The sequence below is a fragment of the Hyla sarda genome, unplaced genomic scaffold (assembly GCF_029499605.1).
Source record: "Hyla sarda isolate aHylSar1 unplaced genomic scaffold, aHylSar1.hap1 scaffold_181, whole genome shotgun sequence".
Taxonomy (NCBI): domain Eukaryota; kingdom Metazoa; phylum Chordata; class Amphibia; order Anura; family Hylidae; genus Hyla; species Hyla sarda.
The window spans coordinates 229,810-248,332 of record NW_026608456.1 but is presented as its reverse complement, the minus strand read 5'-3'; the positions used below and the strand labels follow the sequence as shown (position 1 = coordinate 248,332).

The window sequence follows — 18,523 nt, the reverse complement described above, 5'->3', positions numbered from 1 at the left end:
CAGTCAACCACCAGTACACACAGCAGAACCTAAACCCATACCATTATTGCTAAGCAGCAAGACAGGGGCCCATTGCACTCCCACGGGGCCTTTTTAAATGCAATCCATAACCCGGATTTGCCAGGAACCCTTCTTACTCCTCCTACTTGCATGTGACACTGGGCTTAGGATCTGCATAGGAAACACACACACAAGCACACACCTACCTTTGTTGCCTGCAGATGCCTCCTTGGCTGTCCCCAAACGGTATCAAACCAACACCCACGGGAAGCTGTAAGCATAGAGGACATGCCTGCACCCCATTGGACTTACCTGTGTGGGTTAAATCCGGGTTATTTGACAACCTATGGCGGTGATGGTTCTGCTCAGGCAGAGCAGTGCTGATGCTCCTCATAAAGCTGTCGCTGCTGTGAAGGTTCTAGGTGACATCACAAATCCCTATGGTTACATACACAACAAAGCTGGGTTGTTGTTGTTTACACTCTGCAAGGCCTGTGGAAGTGAGTGACATCATAGCACTGTAGTTCTGAGGGTTCTAGATGGATGCAACAATCTCCTGTTGCTTCTATGAAGGCCATAATAGACGACATCACCAAACAGCTCCATAGTCACATACACAGCAAAGGAGAGATGTTGTTTACACCTAGTGATGTCAGTGGTATTGAGTGACATCACAGCACAGTGCTAAGGCTCCTGGGCCTGGACACAGCAGCGGCTGCAATATCTCAACGGAGAATACGTTTATATATATGTGTGTGTGTGCGCGTATATATATATATATATATATATATATATATATATATATATATATATATATTTCTCCGCCGAAATCACTTTTAAACCCATTTCCACCTTTTTTTCCCTTCTCTTCCTCTTACTTTTTTTTCACGTTTTTTTACGTTTTTCTCCTTTTCGCCTCTTTTCTGGGCGTATTATTCTTCTTTTTCTTCTTTTTTTTCGTCTAATGCATACCCCATCAGTGCAGCAATGCTTATTCAATACCGCCAGCAGATGGAGACACTGGGGGATAATTTTCTAAGGATTTATACTGATTTTTCCTGTCTGAATTTGTCGCACAGAAAGTTGCAGGCCAAATATGTGTGACATTTCTGCGACTTTAGCTTCTAGAGCATTTTTACAACATTATACATAGGTGCTGAATACATAAAAAGCGACTGTTCAGCGACAGACAAGTCGCATCGGCTGAAAGTAGGCCAGAATGTCAGTCCATGTTGGAGCAGGTTTAGATACAGTCTAAAGTATAGATCTCAAAGTCTGTGCACAGAATTTAGCAAGGGCCTCGCACCTTCTGATGCATCAGGTAGGTGCACAATAGCATAGCCTAACCCTCTGTACTTTGGTCTATATTGATGCGGGACATAGACAGCCAGCTGATGACCAATCCATTAGTGCAATGGATGGCTGGAAGCATTTGTCTTTGCCTTTGCAATACCACAGAAGCAATGCATGGTCAATGTACAGCAATGACACACCTGTGTGAACAGCCAGGAGACCCCCCCCCCCCCCATGTTATGTTACATAGTTACATAGTTAGTACGGTCGAAAAAAGACATATGTCCATCAAGTTCAACCAGGGAATTAAGGGGTAGGGGTGTGGCGCGATATTGGGGAAGGGATGAGATTTTATATTTCTTCATAAGCATTAATCTTATTTTGTCAATTAGGAACATTCAGCACCCACCCGCTATCAAGGCAGCTGCCTATCATGTCATGCCCTACCTGCACAGGTGTGCTGGCTACTCAAATGATCCAATTAAGGAGGCCATTTAGTCAGCAGCAGCAGAAGTCCTGTGCCTGGACGCTCCAACAGCGGCCAGACACAAGCAGAAGCAGAAGCAGCAGAAGCAGCAGCAGCAGCACCACCTTTTGTTTTTTGGCTGCAGCAGCAAGGCCCACAGGGCTGGCTAGCTGGCTAGCCAGCAAGCAGGTAGCAATGAAAGTAGGAATCTTTCTTTTTAACCCTGTAAGGGGGTGGTGCACTGTACCCGAAGATACTGCCATATCGGGTCAATGCATAGGGCGACGGAAGCAAGCTTCGAAATCGGCCCCCGTTCTCAAAAATCCATTTAATATATGGTCCCCAGATAGGGGACGTATCAGATATTAAACTGATAAGAACAGATACTACACTTGATCTTAGCCAAAAGGCCGAGAAGCGATAACCGTGAAAGGGGCGGGCCCAACAAGGTCCCCTTCATGGGCACTATCACTGCTTGCTGTCAGGGAGGCTGCCAGACAATTTTCCATGCACACTCTGGGCTGGGGGGCAGTCAACCACCAGTACACACAGCAGAACCTAAACCCATACCATTATTGCTAAGCAGCAAGACAGGGGCCCATTGCACTCCCACGGGGCCTTTTTAAATGCAATCCATAACCCGGATTTGCCAGGAACCCTTCTTACTCCTCCTACTTGCATGTGACACTGGGCTTAGGATCTGCATAGGAAACACACACACAAGCACACACCTACCTTTGTTGCCTGCAGATGCCTCCTTGGCTGTCCCCAAACGGTATCAAACCAACACCCACGGGAAGCTGTAAGCATAGAGGACATGCCTGCACCCCATTGGACTTACCTGTGTGGGTTAAATCCGGGTTATTTGACAACCTATGGCGGTGATGGTTCTGCTCAGGCAGAGCAGTGCTGATGCTCCTCATAAAGCTGTCGCTGCTGTGAAGGTTCTAGGTGACATCACAAATCCCTATGGTTACATACACAACAAAGCTGGGTTGTTGTTGTTTACACTCTGCAAGGCCTGTGGAAGTGAGTGACATCATAGCACTGTAGTTCTGAGGGTTCTAGATGGATGCAACAATCTCCTGTTGCTTCTATGAAGGCCATAATAGACGACATCACCAAACAGCTCCATAGTCACATACACAGCAAAGGAGAGATGTTGTTTACACCTAGTGATGTCAGTGGTATTGAGTGACATCACAGCACAGTGCTAAGGCTCCTGGGCCTGGACACAGCAGCGGCTGCAATATCTCAACGGAGAATACGTTTATATATATGTGTGTGTGTGCGCGTATATATATATATATATATATATATATATATATATATATATATTTCTCCGCCGAAATCACTTTTAAACCCATTTCCACCTTTTTTTCCCTTCTCTTCCTCTTACTTTTTTTTCACGTTTTTTTACGTTTTTCTCCTTTTCGCCTCTTTTCTGGGCGTATTATTCTTCTTTTTCTTCTTTTTTTTCGTCTAATGCATACCCCATCAGTGCAGCAATGCTTATTCAATACCGCCAGCAGATGGAGACACTGGGGGATAATTTTCTAAGGATTTATACTGATTTTTCCTGTCTGAATTTGTCGCACAGAAAGTTGCAGGCCAAATATGTGTGACATTTCTGCGACTTTAGCTTCTAGAGCATTTTTACAACATTATACATAGGTGCTGAATACATAAAAAGCGACTGTTCAGCGACAGACAAGTCGCATCGGCTGAAAGTAGGCCAGAATGTCAGTCCATGTTGGAGCAGGTTTAGATACAGTCTAAAGTATAGATCTCAAAGTCTGTGCACAGAATTTAGCAAGGGCCTCGCACCTTCTGATGCATCAGGTAGGTGCACAATAGCATAGCCTAACCCTCTGTACTTTGGTCTATATTGATGCGGGACATAGACAGCCAGCTGATGACCAATCCATTAGTGCAATGGATGGCTGGAAGCATTTGTCTTTGCCTTTGCAATACCACAGAAGCAATGCATGGTCAATGTACAGCAATGACACACCTGTGTGAACAGCCAGGAGACCCCCCCCCCCCCCATGTTATGTTACATAGTTACATAGTTAGTACGGTCGAAAAAAGACATATGTCCATCAAGTTCAACCAGGGAATTAAGGGGTAGGGGTGTGGCGCGATATTGGGGAAGGGATGAGATTTTATATTTCTTCATAAGCATTAATCTTATTTTGTCAATTAGGAACATTCAGCACCCACCCGCTATCAAGGCAGCTGCCTATCATGTCATGCCCTACCTGCACAGGTGTGCTGGCTACTCAAATGATCCAATTAAGGAGGCCATTTAGTCAGCAGCAGCAGAAGTCCTGTGCCTGGACGCTCCAACAGGGGCCAGACACAAGCAGAAGCAGAAGCAGCAGAAGCAGCAGCAGCAGCACCACCTTTTGTTTTTTGGCTGCAGCAGCAAGGCCCACAGGGCTGGCTAGCTGGCTAGCCAGCAAGCAGGTAGCAATGAAAGTAGGAATCTTTCTTTTTAACCCTGTAAGGGGGTGGTGCACTGTACCCGAAGATACTGCCATATCGGGTCAATGCATAGGGCGACGGAAGCAAGCTTCGAAATCGGCCCCCGTTCTCAAAAATCCATTTAATATATGGTCCCCAGATAGGGGACGTATCAGATATTAAACTGATAAGAACAGATACTACACTTGATCTTAGCCAAAAGGCCGAGAAGCGATAACCGTGAAAGGGGCGGGCCCAACAAGGTCCCCTTCATGGGCACTATCACTGCTTGCTGTCAGGGAGGCTGCCAGACAATTTTCCATGCACACTCTGGGCTGGGGGGCAGTCAACCACCAGTACACACAGCAGAACCTAAACCCATACCATTATTGCTAAGCAGCAAGACAGGGGCCCATTGCACTCCCACGGGGCCTTTTTAAATGCAATCCATAACCCGGATTTGCCAGGAACCCTTCTTACTCCTCCTACTTGCATGTGACACTGGGCTTAGGATCTGCATAGGAAACACACACACAAGCACACACCTACCTTTGTTGCCTGCAGATGCCTCCTTGGCTGTCCCCAAACGGTATCAAACCAACACCCACGGGAAGCTGTAAGCATAGAGGACATGCCTGCACCCCATTGGACTTACCTGTGTGGGTTAAATCCGGGTTATTTGACAACCTATGGCGGTGATGGTTCTGCTCAGGCAGAGCAGTGCTGATGCTCCTCATAAAGCTGTCGCTGCTGTGAAGGTTCTAGGTGACATCACAAATCCCTATGGTTACATACACAACAAAGCTGGGTTGTTGTTGTTTACACTCTGCAAGGCCTGTGGAAGTGAGTGACATCATAGCACTGTAGTTCTGAGGGTTCTAGATGGATGCAACAATCTCCTGTTGCTTCTATGAAGGCCATAATAGACGACATCACCAAACAGCTCCATAGTCACATACACAGCAAAGGAGAGATGTTGTTTACACCTAGTGATGTCAGTGGTATTGAGTGACATCACAGCACAGTGCTAAGGCTCCTGGGCCTGGACACAGCAGCGGCTGCAATATCTCAACGGAGAATACGTTTATATATATGTGTGTGTGTGCGCGTATATATATATATATATATATATATATATATATATATATATATATTTCTCCGCCGAAATCACTTTTAAACCCATTTCCACCTTTTTTTCCCTTCTCTTCCTCTTACTTTTTTTTCACGTTTTTTTACGTTTTTCTCCTTTTCGCCTCTTTTCTGGGCGTATTATTCTTCTTTTTCTTCTTTTTTTTCGTCTAATGCATACCCCATCAGTGCAGCAATGCTTATTCAATACCGCCAGCAGATGGAGACACTGGGGGATAATTTTCTAAGGATTTATACTGATTTTTCCTGTCTGAATTTGTCGCACAGAAAGTTGCAGGCCAAATATGTGTGACATTTCTGCGACTTTAGCTTCTAGAGCATTTTTACAACATTATACATAGGTGCTGAATACATAAAAAGCGACTGTTCAGCGACAGACAAGTCGCATCGGCTGAAAGTAGGCCAGAATGTCAGTCCATGTTGGAGCAGGTTTAGATACAGTCTAAAGTATAGATCTCAAAGTCTGTGCACAGAATTTAGCAAGGGCCTCGCACCTTCTGATGCATCAGGTAGGTGCACAATAGCATAGCCTAACCCTCTGTACTTTGGTCTATATTGATGCGGGACATAGACAGCCAGCTGATGACCAATCCATTAGTGCAATGGATGGCTGGAAGCATTTGTCTTTGCCTTTGCAATACCACAGAAGCAATGCATGGTCAATGTACAGCAATGACACACCTGTGTGAACAGCCAGGAGACCCCCCCCCCCCCCCCCCCCATGTTATGTTACATAGTTACATAGTTAGTACGGTCGAAAAAAGACATATGTCCATCAAGTTCAACCAGGGAATTAAGGGGTAGGGGTGTGGCGCGATATTGGGGAAGGGATGAGATTTTATATTTCTTCATAAGCATTAATCTTATTTTGTCAATTAGGAACATTCAGCACCCACCCGCTATCAAGGCAGCTGCCTATCATGTCATGCCCTACCTGCACAGGTGTGCTGGCTACTCAAATGATCCAATTAAGGAGGCCATTTAGTCAGCAGCAGCAGAAGTCCTGTGCCTGGACGCTCCAACAGGGGCCAGACACAAGCAGAAGCAGAAGCAGCAGAAGCAGCAGCAGCAGCACCACCTTTTGTTTTTTGGCTGCAGCAGCAAGGCCCACAGGGCTGGCTAGCTGGCTAGCCAGCAAGCAGGTAGCAATGAAAGTAGGAATCTTTCTTTTTAACCCTGTAAGGGGGTGGTGCACTGTACCCGAAGATACTGCCATATCGGGTCAATGCATAGGGCGACGGAAGCAAGCTTCGAAATCGGCCCCCGTTCTCAAAAATCCATTTAATATATGGTCCCCAGATAGGGGACGTATCAGATATTAAACTGATAAGAACAGATACTACACTTGATCTTAGCCAAAAGGCCGAGAAGCGATAACCGTGAAAGGGGCGGGCCCAACAAGGTCCCCTTCATGGGCACTATCACTGCTTGCTGTCAGGGAGGCTGCCAGACAATTTTCCATGCACACTCTGGGCTGGGGGGCAGTCAACCACCAGTACACACAGCAGAACCTAAACCCATACCATTATTGCTAAGCAGCAAGACAGGGGCCCATTGCACTCCCACGGGGCCTTTTTAAATGCAATCCATAACCCGGATTTGCCAGGAACCCTTCTTACTCCTCCTACTTGCATGTGACACTGGGCTTAGGATCTGCATAGGAAACACACACACAAGCACACACCTACCTTTGTTGCCTGCAGATGCCTCCTTGGCTGTCCCCAAACGGTATCAAACCAACACCCACGGGAAGCTGTAAGCATAGAGGACATGCCTGCACCCCATTGGACTTACCTGTGTGGGTTAAATCCGGGTTATTTGACAACCTATGGCGGTGATGGTTCTGCTCAGGCAGAGCAGTGCTGATGCTCCTCATAAAGCTGTCGCTGCTGTGAAGGTTCTAGGTGACATCACAAATCCCTATGGTTACATACACAACAAAGCTGGGTTGTTGTTGTTTACACTCTGCAAGGCCTGTGGAAGTGAGTGACATCATAGCACTGTAGTTCTGAGGGTTCTAGATGGATGCAACAATCTCCTGTTGCTTCTATGAAGGCCATAATAGACGACATCACCAAACAGCTCCATAGTCACATACACAGCAAAGGAGAGATGTTGTTTACACCTAGTGATGTCAGTGGTATTGAGTGACATCACAGCACAGTGCTAAGGCTCCTGGGCCTGGACACAGCAGCGGCTGCAATATCTCAACGGAGAATACGTTTATATATATGTGTGTGTGTGCGCGTATATATATATATATATATATATATATATATATATATATATTTCTCCGCCGAAATCACTTTTAAACCCATTTCCACCTTTTTTTCCCTTCTCTTCCTCTTACTTTTTTTTCACGTTTTTTTACGTTTTTCTCCTTTTCGCCTCTTTTCTGGGCGTATTATTCTTCTTTTTCTTCTTTTTTTTCGTCTAATGCATACCCCATCAGTGCAGCAATGCTTATTCAATACCGCCAGCAGATGGAGACACTGGGGGATAATTTTCTAAGGATTTATACTGATTTTTCCTGTCTGAATTTGTCGCACAGAAAGTTGCAGGCCAAATATGTGTGACATTTCTGCGACTTTAGCTTCTAGAGCATTTTTACAACATTATACATAGGTGCTGAATACATAAAAAGCGACTGTTCAGCGACAGACAAGTCGCATCGGCTGAAAGTAGGCCAGAATGTCAGTCCATGTTGGAGCAGGTTTAGATACAGTCTAAAGTATAGATCTCAAAGTCTGTGCACAGAATTTAGCAAGGGCCTCGCACCTTCTGATGCATCAGGTAGGTGCACAATAGCATAGCCTAACCCTCTGTACTTTGGTCTATATTGATGCGGGACATAGACAGCCAGCTGATGACCAATCCATTAGTGCAATGGATGGCTGGAAGCATTTGTCTTTGCCTTTGCAATACCACAGAAGCAATGCATGGTCAATGTACAGCAATGACACACCTGTGTGAACAGCCAGGAGACCCCCCCCCCCCCCCATGTTATGTTACATAGTTACATAGTTAGTACGGTCGAAAAAAGACATATGTCCATCAAGTTCAACCAGGGAATTAAGGGGTAGGGGTGTGGCGCGATATTGGGGAAGGGATGAGATTTTATATTTCTTCATAAGCATTAATCTTATTTTGTCAATTAGGAACATTCAGCACCCACCCGCTATCAAGGCAGCTGCCTATCATGTCATGCCCTACCTGCACAGGTGTGCTGGCTACTCAAATGATCCAATTAAGGAGGCCATTTAGTAAGCAGCAGCAGAAGTCCTGTGCCTGGACGCTCCAACAGGGGCCAGACACAAGCAGAAGCAGAAGCAGCAGCAGCAGCACCACCTTTTGTTTTTTGGCTGCAGCAGCAAGGCCCACAGGGCTGGCTAGCTGGCTAGCCAGCAAGCAGGTAGCAATGAAAGTAGGAATCTTTCTTTTTAACCCTGTAAGGGGGTGGTGCACTGTACCCGAAGATACTGCCATATCGGGTCAATGCATAGGGCGACGGAAGCAAGCTTCGAAATCGGCCCCCGTTCTCAAAAATCCATTTAATATATGGTCCCCAGATAGGGGACGTATCAGATATTAAACTGATAAGAACAGATACTACACTTGATCTTAGCCAAAAGGCCGAGAAGCGATAACCGTGAAAGGGGCGGGCCCAACAAGGTCCCCTTCATGGGCACTATCACTGCTTGCTGTCAGGGAGGCTGCCAGACAATTTTCCATGCACACTCTGTGCTGGGGGGCAGTCAACCACCAGTACACACAGCAGAACCTAAACCCATACCATTATTGCTAAGCAGCAAGACAGGGGCCCATTGCACTCCCACGGGGCCTTTTTAAATGCAATCCATAACCCGGATTTGCCAGGAACCCTTCTTACTCCTCCTACTTGCATGTGACACTGGGCTTAGGATCTGCATAGGAAACACACACACAAGCACACACCTACCTTTGTTGCCTGCAGATGCCTCCTTGGCTGTCCCCAAACGGTATCAAACCAACACCCACGGGAAGCTGTAAGCATAGAGGACATGCCTGCACCCCATTGGACTTACCTGTGTGGGTTAAATCCGGGTTATTTGACAACCTATGGCGGTGATGGTTCTGCTCAGGCAGAGCAGTGCTGATGCTCCTCATAAAGCTGTCGCTGCTGTGAAGGTTCTAGGTGACATCACAAATCCCTATGGTTACATACACAACAAAGCTGGGTTGTTGTTGTTTACACTCTGCAAGGCCTGTGGAAGTGAGTGACATCATAGCACTGTAGTTCTGAGGGTTCTAGATGGATGCAACAATCTCCTGTTGCTTCTATGAAGGCCATAATAGACGACATCACCAAACAGCTCCATAGTCACATACACAGCAAAGGAGAGATGTTGTTTACACCTAGTGATGTCAGTGGTATTGAGTGACATCACAGCACAGTGCTAAGGCTCCTGGGCCTGGACACAGCAGCGGCTGCAATATCTCAACGGAGAATACGTTTATATATATGTGTGTGTGTGCGCGTATATATATATATATATATATATATATATATATATATATATATATATTTCTCCGCCGAAATCACTTTTAAACCCATTTCCACCTTTTTTTCCCTTCTCTTCCTCTTACTTTTTTTTCACGTTTTTTTACGTTTTTCTCCTTTTCGCCTCTTTTCTGGGCGTATTATTCTTCTTTTTCTTCTTTTTTTTCGTCTAATGCATACCCCATCAGTGCAGCAATGCTTATTCAATACCGCCAGCAGATGGAGACACTGGGGGATAATTTTCTAAGGATTTATACTGATTTTTCCTGTCTGAATTTGTCGCACAGAAAGTTGCAGGCCAAATATGTGTGACATTTCTGCGACTTTAGCTTCTAGAGCATTTTTACAACATTATACATAGGTGCTGAATACATAAAAAGCGACTGTTCAGCGACAGACAAGTCGCATCGGCTGAAAGTAGGCCAGAATGTCAGTCCATGTTGGAGCAGGTTTAGATACAGTCTAAAGTATAGATCTCAAAGTCTGTGCACAGAATTTAGCAAGGGCCTCGCACCTTCTGATGCATCAGGTAGGTGCACAATAGCATAGCCTAACCCTCTGTACTTTGGTCTATATTGATGCGGGACATAGACAGCCAGCTGATGACCAATCCATTAGTGCAATGGATGGCTGGAAGCATTTGTCTTTGCCTTTGCAATACCACAGAAGCAATGCATGGTCAATGTACAGCAATGACACACCTGTGTGAACAGCCAGGAGACCCCCCCCCCCATGTTATGTTACATAGTTACATAGTTAGTACGGTCGAAAAAAGACATATGTCCATCAAGTTCAACCAGGGAATTAAGGGGTAGGGGTGTGGCGCGATATTGGGGAAGGGATGAGATTTTATATTTCTTCATAAGCATTAATCTTATTTTGTCAATTAGGAACATTCAGCACCCACCCGCTATCAAGGCAGCTGCCTATCATGTCATGCCCTACCTGCACAGGTGTGCTGGCTACTCAAATGATCCAATTAAGGAGGCCATTTAGTCAGCAGCAGCAGAAGTCCTGTGCCTGGACGCTCCAACAGGGGCCAGACACAAGCAGAAGCAGCAGAAGCAGCAGCACCACCTTTTGTTTTTTGGCTGCAGCAGCAAGGCCCACAGGGCTGGCTAGCTGGCTAGCCAGCAAGCAGGTAGCAATGAAAGTAGGAATCTTTCTTTTTAACCCTGTAAGGGGGTGGTGCACTGTACCCGAAGATACTGCCATATCGGGTCAATGCATAGGGCGACGGAAGCAAGCTTCGAAATCGGCCCCCGTTCTCAAAAATCCATTTAATATATGGTCCCCAGATAGGGGACGTATCAGATATTAAACTGATAAGAACAGATACTACACTTGATCTTAGCCAAAAGGCCGAGAAGCGATAACCGTGAAAGGGGCGGGCCCAACAAGGTCCCCTTCATGGGCACTATCACTGCTTGCTGTCAGGGAGGCTGCCAGACAATTTTCCATGCACACTCTGGGCTGGGGGGCAGTCAACCACCAGTACACACAGCAGAACCTAAACCCATACCATTATTGCTAAGCAGCAAGACAGGGGCCCATTGCACTCCCACGGGGCCTTTTTAAATGCAATCCATAACCCGGATTTGCCAGGAACCCTTCTTACTCCTCCTACTTGCATGTGACACTGGGCTTAGGATCTGCATAGGAAACACACACACAAGCACACACCTACCTTTGTTGCCTGCAGATGCCTCCTTGGCTGTCCCCAAACGGTATCAAACCAACACCCACGGGAAGCTGTAAGCATAGAGGACATGCCTGCACCCCATTGGACTTACCTGTGTGGGTTAAATCCGGGTTATTTGACAACCTATGGCGGTGATGGTTCTGCTCAGGCAGAGCAGTGCTGATGCTCCTCATAAAGCTGTCGCTGCTGTGAAGGTTCTAGGTGACATCACAAATCCCTATGGTTACATACACAACAAAGCTGGGTTGTTGTTGTTTACACTCTGCAAGGCCTGTGGAAGTGAGTGACATCATAGCACTGTAGTTCTGAGGGTTCTAGATGGATGCAACAATCTCCTGTTGCTTCTATGAAGGCCATAATAGACGACATCACCAAACAGCTCCATAGTCACATACACAGCAAAGGAGAGATGTTGTTTACACCTAGTGATGTCAGTGGTATTGAGTGACATCACAGCACAGTGCTAAGGCTCCTGGGCCTGGACACAGCAGCGGCTGCAATATCTCAACGGAGAATACGTTTATATATATGTGTGTGTGTGCGCGTATATATATATATATATATATATATATATATATATATTTCTCCGCCGAAATCACTTTTAAACCCATTTCCACCTTTTTTTCCCTTCTCTTCCTCTTACTTTTTTTTCACGTTTTTTTACGTTTTTCTCCTTTTCGCCTCTTTTCTGGGCGTATTATTCTTCTTTTTCTTCTTTTTTTTCGTCTAATGCATACCCCATCAGTGCAGCAATGCTTATTCAATACCGCCAGCAGATGGAGACACTGGGGGATAATTTTCTAAGGATTTATACTGATTTTTCCTGTCTGAATTTGTCGCACAGAAAGTTGCAGGCCAAATATGTGTGACATTTCTGCGACTTTAGCTTCTAGAGCATTTTTACAACATTATACATAGGTGCTGAATACATAAAAAGCGACTGTTCAGCGACAGACAAGTCGCATCGGCTGAAAGTAGGCCAGAATGTCAGTCCATGTTGGAGCAGGTTTAGATACAGTCTAAAGTATAGATCTCAAAGTCTGTGCACAGAATTTAGCAAGGGCCTCGCACCTTCTGATGCATCAGGTAGGTGCACAATAGCATAGCCTAACCCTCTGTACTTTGGTCTATATTGATGCGGGACATAGACAGCCAGCTGATGACCAATCCATTAGTGCAATGGATGGCTGGAAGCATTTGTCTTTGCCTTTGCAATACCACAGAAGCAATGCATGGTCAATGTACAGCAATGACACACCTGTGTGAACAGCCAGGAGACCCCCCCCCCCCCCCCATGTTATGTTACATAGTTACATAGTTAGTACGGTCGAAAAAAGACATATGTCCATCAAGTTCAACCAGGGAATTAAGGGGTAGGGGTGTGGCGCGATATTGGGGAAGGGATGAGATTTTATATTTCTTCATAAGCATTAATCTTATTTTGTCAATTAGGAACATTCAGCACCCACCCGCTATCAAGGCAGCTGCCTATCATGTCATGCCCTACCTGCACAGGTGTGCTGGCTACTCAAATGATCCAATTAAGGAGGCCATTTAGTCAGCAGCAGCAGAAGTCCTGTGCCTGGACGCTCCAACAGGGGCCAGACACAAGCAGAAGCAGAAGCAGCAGAAGCAGCAGCAGCAGCACCACCTTTTGTTTTTTGGCTGCAGCAGCAAGGCCCACAGGGCTGGCTAGCTGGCTAGCCAGCAAGCAGGTAGCAATGAAAGTAGGAATCTTTCTTTTTAACCCTGTAAGGGGGTGGTGCACTGTACCCGAAGATACTGCCATATCGGGTCAATGCATAGGGCGACGGAAGCAAGCTTCGAAATCGGCCCCCGTTCTCAAAAATCCATTTAATATATGGTCCCCAGATAGGGGACGTATCAGATATTAAACTGATAAGAACAGATACTACACTTGATCTTAGCCAAAAGGCCGAGAAGCGATAACCGTGAAAGGGGCGGGCCCAACAAGGTCCCCTTCATGGGCACTATCACTGCTTGCTGTCAGGGAGGCTGCCAGACAATTTTCCATGCACACTCTGGGCTGGGGGGCAGTCAACCACCAGTACACACAGCAGAACCTAAACCCATACCATTATTGCTAAGCAGCAAGACAGGGGCCCATTGCACTCCCACGGGGCCTTTTTAAATGCAATCCATAACCCGGATTTGCCAGGAACCCTTCTTACTCCTCCTACTTGCATGTGACACTGGGCTTAGGATCTGCATAGGAAACACACACACAAGCACACACCTACCTTTGTTGCCTGCAGATGCCTCCTTGGCTGTCCCCAAACGGTATCAAACCAACACCCACGGGAAGCTGTAAGCATAGAGGACATGCCTGCACCCCATTGGACTTACCTGTGTGGGTTAAATCCGGGTTATTTGACAACCTATGGCGGTGATGGTTCTGCTCAGGCAGAGCAGTGCTGATGCTCCTCATAAAGCTGTCGCTGCTGTGAAGGTTCTAGGTGACATCACAAATCCCTATGGTTACATACACAACAAAGCTGGGTTGTTGTTGTTTACACTCTGCAAGGCCTGTGGAAGTGAGTGACATCATAGCACTGTAGTTCTGAGGGTTCTAGATGGATGCAACAATCTCCTGTTGCTTCTATGAAGGCCATAATAGACGACATCACCAAACAGCTCCATAGTCACATACACAGCAAAGGAGAGATGTTGTTTACACCTAGTGATGTCAGTGGTATTGAGTGACATCACAGCACAGTGCTAAGGCTCCTGGGCCTGGACACAGCAGCGGCTGCAATATCTCAACGGAGAATACGTTTATATATATGTGTGTGTGTGCGCGTATATATATATATATATATATATATATATATATATATATATATTTCTCCGCCGAAATCACTTTTAAACCCATTTCCACCTTTTTTTCCCTTCTCTTCCTCTTACTTTTTTTTCACGTTTTTTTACGTTTTTCTCCTTTTCGCCTCTTTTCTGGGCGTATTATTCTTCTTTTTCTTCTTTTTTTTCGTCTAATGCATACCCCATCAGTGCAGCAATGCTTATTCAATACCGCCAGCAGATGGAGACACTGGGGGATAATTTTCTAAGGATTTATACTGATTTTTCCTGTCTGAATTTGTCGCACAGAAAGTTGCAGGCCAAATATGTGTGACATTTCTGCGACTTTAGCTTCTAGAGCATTTTTACAACATTATACATAGGTGCTGAATACATAAAAAGCGACTGTTCAGCGACAGACAAGTCGCATCGGCTGAAAGTAGGCCAGAATGTCAGTCCATGTTGGAGCAGGTTTAGATACAGTCTAAAGTATAGATCTCAAAGTCTGTGCACAGAATTTAGCAAGGGCCTCGCACCTTCTGATGCATCAGGTAGGTGCACAATAGCATAGCCTAACCCTCTGTACTTTGGTCTATATTGATGCGGGACATAGACAGCCAGCTGATGACCAATCCATTAGTGCAATGGATGGCTGGAAGCATTTGTCTTTGCCTTTGCAATACCACAGAAGCAATGCATGGTCAATGTACAGCAATGACACACCTGTGTGAACAGCCAGGAGACCCCCCCCCCCCCCCCATGTTATGTTACATAGTTACATAGTTAGTACGGTCGAAAAAAGACATATGTCCATCAAGTTCAACCAGGGAATTAAGGGGTAGGGGTGTGGCGCGATATTGGGGAAGGGATGAGATTTTATATTTCTTCATAAGCATTAATCTTATTTTGTCAATTAGGAACATTCAGCACCCACCCGCTATCAAGGCAGCTGCCTATCATGTCATGCCCTACCTGCACAGGTGTGCTGGCTACTCAAATGATCCAATTAAGGAGGCCATTTAGTCAGCAGCAGCAGAAGTCCTGTGCCTGGACGCTCCAACAGGGGCCAGACACAAGCAGAAGCAGAAGCAGCAGAAGCAGCAGCAGCAGCACCACCTTTTGTTTTTTGGCTGCAGCAGCAAGGCCCACAGGGCTGGCTAGCTGGCTAGCCAGCAAGCAGGTAGCAATGAAAGTAGGAATCTTTCTTTTTAACCCTGTAAGGGGGTGGTGCACTGTACCCGAAGATACTGCCATATCGGGTCAATGCATAGGGCGACGGAAGCAAGCTTCGAAATCGGCCCCCGTTCTCAAAAATCCATTTAATATATGGTCCCCAGATAGGGGACGTATCAGATATTAAACTGATAAGAACAGATACTACACTTGATCTTAGCCAAAAGGCCGAGAAGCGATAACCGTGAAAGGGGCGGGCCCAACAAGGTCCCCTTCATGGGCACTATCACTGCTTGCTGTCAGGGAGGCTGCCAGACAATTTTCCATGCACACTCTGGGCTGGGGGGCAGTCAACCACCAGTACACACAGCAGAACCTAAACCCATACCATTATTGCTAAGCAGCAAGACAGGGGCCCATTGCACTCCCACGGGGCCTTTTTAAATGCAATCCATAACCCGGATTTGCCAGGAACCCTTCTTACTCCTCCTACTTGCATGTGACACTGGGCTTAGGATCTGCATAGGAAACACACACACAAGCACACACCTACCTTTGTTGCCTGCAGATGCCTCCTTGGCTGTCCCCAAACGGTATCAAACCAACACCCACGGGAAGCTGTAAGCATAGAGGACATGCCTGCACCCCATTGGACTTACCTGTGTGGGTTAAATCCGGGTTATTTGACAACCTATGGCGGTGATGGTTCTGCTCAGGCAGAGCAGTGCTGATGCTCCTCATAAAGCTGTCGCTGCTGTGAAGGTTCTAGGTGACATCACAAATCCCTATGGTTACATACACAACAAAGCTGGGTTGTTGTTGTTTACACTCTGCAAGGCCTGTGGAAGTGAGTGACATCATAGCACTGTAGTTCTGAGGGTTCTAGATGGATGCAACAATCTCCTGTTGCTTCTATGAAGGCCATAATAGACGACATCACCAAACAGCTCCATAGTCACATACACAGCAATGGAGAGATGTTGTTTACACCTAGTGATGTCAGTGGTATTGAGTGACATCACAGCACAGTGCTAAGGCTCCTGGGCCTGGACACAGCAGCGGCTGCAATATCTCAACGGAGAATACGTTTATATATATGTGTGTGTGTGCGCGTATATATATATATATATATATATATATATATATATATATATTTCTCCGCCGAAATCACTTTTAAACCCATTTCCACCTTTTTTTCCCTTCTCTTCCTCTTACTTTTTTTTCACGTTTTTTTACGTTTTTCTCCTTTTCGCCTCTTTTCTGGGCGTATTATTCTTCTTTTTCTTCTTTTTTTTCGTCTAATGCATACCCCATCAGTGCAGCAATGCTTATTCAATACCGCCAGCAGATGGAGACACTGGGGGATAATTTTCTAAGGATTTATACTGATTTTTCCTGTCTGAATTTGTCGCACAGAAAGTTGCAGGCCAAATATGTGTGACATTTCTGCGACTTTAGCTTCTAGAGCATTTTTACAACATTATACATAGGTGCTGAATACATAAAAAGCGACTGTTCAGCGACAGACAAGTCGCATCGGCTGAAAGTAGGCCAGAATGTCAGTCCATGTTGGAGCAGGTTTAGATACAGTCTAAAGTATAGATCTCAAAGTCTGTGCACAGAATTTAGCAAGGGCCTCGCACCTTCTGATGCATCAGGTAGGTGCACAATAGCATAGCCTAACCCTCTGTACTTTGGTCTATATTGATGCGGGACATAGACAGCCAGCTGATGACCAATCCATTAGTGCAATGGATGGCTGGAAGCATTTGTCTTTGCCTTTGCAATACCACAGAAGCAATGCATGGTCAATGTACAGCAATGACACACCTGTGTGAACAGCCAGGAGACCCCCCCCCCCCCCCATGTTATGTTACATAGTTACATAGTTAGTACGGTCGAAAAAAGACATATGTCCATCAAGTTCAACCAGGGAATTAAGGGGTAGGGGTGTGGCGCGATATTGGGGAAGGGATGAGATTTTATATTTCTTCATAAGCATTAATCTTATTTTGTCAATTAGGAACATTCAGCACCCACCCGCTATCAAGGCAGCTGCCTATCATGTCATGCCCTACCTGCACAGGTGTGCTGGCTACTCAAATGATCCAATTAAGGAGGCCATTTAGTCAGCAGCAGCAGAAGTCCTGTGCCTGGACGCTCCAACAGGGGCCAGACACAAGCAGAAGCAGAAGCAGCAGAAGCAGCAGCAGCAGCACCACCTTTTGTTTTTTGGCTGCAGCAGCAAGGCCCACAGGGCTGGCTAGCTGGCTAGCCAGCAAGCAGGTAGCAATGAAAGTAGGAATCTTTCTTTTTAACCCTGTAAGGGGGTGGTGCACTGTACCCGAAGATACTGCCATATCGGGTCAATGCATAGGGCGACGGAAGCAAGCTTCGAAATCGGCCCCCGTTCTCAAAAATCCATTTAATATATGGTCCCCAGATAGGGGACGTATCAGATATTAAACTGATAAGAACAGATACTACACTTGATCTTAGCCAAAAGGCCGAGAAGCGATAACCGTGAAAGGGGCGGGCCCAACAAGGTCCCCTTCATGGGCACTATCACTGCTTGCTGTCAGGGAGGCTGCCAGACAATTTTCCATGCACACTCTGGGCTGGGGGGCAGTCAACCACCAGTACACACAGCAGAACCTAAACCCATACCATTATTGCTAAGCAGCAAGACAGGGGCCCATTGCACTCCCACGGGGCCTTTTTAAATGCAATCCATAACCCGGATTTGCCAGGAACCCTTCTTACTCCTCCTACTTGCATGTGACACTGGGCTTAGGATCTGCATAGGAAACACACACACAAGCACACACCTACCTTTGTTGCCTGCAGATGCCTCCTTGGCTGTCCCCAAACGGTATCAAACCAACACCCACGGGAAGCTGTAAGCATAGAGGACATG

At 46.1% G+C, this 18,523-nt stretch overlaps 8 non-coding genes across 8 annotated transcripts; all 8 read right to left on the bottom strand.

The window, feature by feature from the left end:
- Positions 1-1,990: 1,990 nt before the first annotated feature.
- LOC130314191 (U2 spliceosomal RNA) lies at positions 1,991-2,181 on the bottom strand. The gene has a single exon (XR_008861928.1). It is a non-coding gene; the product is annotated as a U2 spliceosomal RNA (small nuclear RNA).
- Positions 2,182-4,270: 2,089 nt separating this feature from the next.
- LOC130314190 (U2 spliceosomal RNA) lies at positions 4,271-4,461 on the bottom strand. Its single transcript, XR_008861927.1, has one exon. It is a non-coding gene; the product is annotated as a U2 spliceosomal RNA (small nuclear RNA).
- A 2,097-nt stretch (positions 4,462-6,558) lies between these two features.
- LOC130314189 (U2 spliceosomal RNA) lies at positions 6,559-6,749 on the bottom strand. The gene has a single exon (XR_008861926.1). It is a non-coding gene; the product is annotated as a U2 spliceosomal RNA (small nuclear RNA).
- A 2,079-nt stretch (positions 6,750-8,828) lies between these two features.
- On the bottom strand, positions 8,829-9,019 carry LOC130314188 (U2 spliceosomal RNA). The gene has a single exon (XR_008861925.1). It is a non-coding gene; the product is annotated as a U2 spliceosomal RNA (small nuclear RNA).
- Positions 9,020-11,097: 2,078 nt separating this feature from the next.
- Positions 11,098-11,288, bottom strand: LOC130314186 (U2 spliceosomal RNA). The gene has a single exon (XR_008861923.1). It is a non-coding gene; the product is annotated as a U2 spliceosomal RNA (small nuclear RNA).
- A 2,085-nt stretch (positions 11,289-13,373) lies between these two features.
- Positions 13,374-13,564, bottom strand: LOC130314185 (U2 spliceosomal RNA). The gene has a single exon (XR_008861922.1). It is a non-coding gene; the product is annotated as a U2 spliceosomal RNA (small nuclear RNA).
- Positions 13,565-15,655: 2,091 nt separating this feature from the next.
- On the bottom strand, positions 15,656-15,846 carry LOC130314184 (U2 spliceosomal RNA). Its single transcript, XR_008861921.1, has one exon. It is a non-coding gene; the product is annotated as a U2 spliceosomal RNA (small nuclear RNA).
- Positions 15,847-17,934: 2,088 nt separating this feature from the next.
- On the bottom strand, positions 17,935-18,125 carry LOC130314183 (U2 spliceosomal RNA). Its single transcript, XR_008861920.1, has one exon. It is a non-coding gene; the product is annotated as a U2 spliceosomal RNA (small nuclear RNA).
- Between the last annotated feature and the right edge of the window lie 398 nt (positions 18,126-18,523).